This window comes from Phytophthora infestans, genomic scaffold (genome assembly GCF_000142945.1).
Source record: "Phytophthora infestans T30-4 supercont1.11 genomic scaffold, whole genome shotgun sequence".
Taxonomy (NCBI): Eukaryota; Oomycota; class Peronosporomycetes; order Peronosporales; family Peronosporaceae; genus Phytophthora; species Phytophthora infestans.
This window is the reverse complement of record NW_003303748.1, coordinates 2,607,307-2,608,765: the sequence shown is the minus strand read 5'-3', so window position 1 is coordinate 2,608,765 and position 1,459 is coordinate 2,607,307. Positions and strand designations below refer to the sequence as shown.

The following is a 1,459-nucleotide window of genomic DNA, read 5'->3' as shown; positions in this document are numbered from 1 at the left end:
GAGCAATCCCGCCTTTTATCTCAGTGGTCGAGCGTTGGCTGTGTAAGACACACGTCGGTGGTTCGATCCCGCCAGGGCGCAGCCCTCTCGTTCCATGAACTATTGTCTTTGAATGGACAAGCTTAAGGACAGCGCCCTTTCAGCTCAGTGATCGAGCGCTGGCTTTGAAAGCCACAGGTCGGTGGTTCAAATCCACCCCGCCGCAGCCCTCTCATACCATGAGTAGTCCGTTCTCGGACTGACGTACGGGCATCGCCCTTGTAGCTCAATGGTAGAGCTTCGGCCTGTCAAGCCAAAGGCCAGTGGTTCGATCCACGTGCGGGACACCACTTTCGCTGTTACAGCGCATCCACATTTGGATCATGCTCATCGAGCAAGTTGTTTCAAAACAACTATGCGTCTATCGAAGACGCTGTGGCCTGAACCTTGTTCAGCACAACACGAAGCACCCTGCTTCCTTCGGGGTCATGTTCTTAACACTACGAGGTCTCTCAACTCCCTGCTCCCGCTGCGAGCACCGCTCATACGTACGAGCTGGCTGCTGCAGTCACTGGTCAGAGCCCTGAGCTCAACTACTGACCTCATCGCTCCCCCACTCTAGTGGGAGGCGCCCAGCGCCTGGCGACGCTGTCGCACGTCCATGGTGGCGCTTCGGCACATGATGTGCCCGGTCGTAAGCGTCAACGACGTCAGGGCAATCTTGCCGGAGGATAACCTCAAACTCCCATGAGTTCTGTGAGTGAGGGTAACCCCTCCACTTCACTAAGTACTGGGTACGACCCTGGCGTCTACGCCACGCCACAAGGCGTTCCACGTGAAAGTGGAGCTCACCATGCTCATCGAGCAGAGCAGGAGGAGGCCTTGCCTCAGCTGGGCTCTCGCGGGGAGAGTCAGCACTTGCCGGAACGGCGTCTGCGTCCATACGACGCCGGCGTCCACGACGCGAACGTTCACCGCCCATCGGTCGATCTCGAAGAGATGATCCACCTTGTGGATAGGTTAGAGCCACCACTGTTGACTCACAACCAGGTCTCGGACCTTGAGCGCCCAGCTGCTCGGCTGAACGTTCAGCTTGCCTTGCTCCTGCATCTCGAGCACTTCGCTCCGCGACCTGTGGCTCTGCCACATGCTGTTGATCAGCCATCTGTGGATCCACCACTTGCTGTCGTTCAGCCTCCCGTGGCTCTACCACCTGCTGCCCTGCAGCTGTCCGTGGCCCAGCCACCGTTGGTGCCAACGCCTCCGCGCTCACCTGAGCAGGGTCTTGGTATGGCTTAAGCAAGCCGACATACAAGACCGGATGCGTGCGGCATCTTCTTCGGAAGGTTGAGCGTATACGCTAGGCCCCTTCCTGGCCACGACCTTGAACGGTCCTATGGAACCGAGGTTCTTTAACTTCGTCTTGAAGACTGCAGACACTGCATGAGTAGGTAGGTTTTTAGCGTTTAATAAAACTTGG

At 57.5% G+C, this 1,459-nt stretch overlaps 1 non-coding gene and 1 pseudogene across 2 annotated transcripts; both read left to right on the top strand.

Moving 5' to 3' along the window:
• Window positions 1-10: 10 nt before the first annotated feature.
• PITG_26841 lies at window positions 11-81 on the top strand. Its single transcript has one exon. It is a non-coding gene; the product is annotated as a tRNA-Thr (tRNA).
• Window positions 82-131: 50 nt separating this feature from the next.
• Window positions 132-205, top strand: PITG_26840 (annotated as a pseudogene). The gene has a single exon. The product of its transcript is annotated as a tRNA-OTHER (tRNA).
• Window positions 206-1,459: the final 1,254 nt, after the last annotated feature.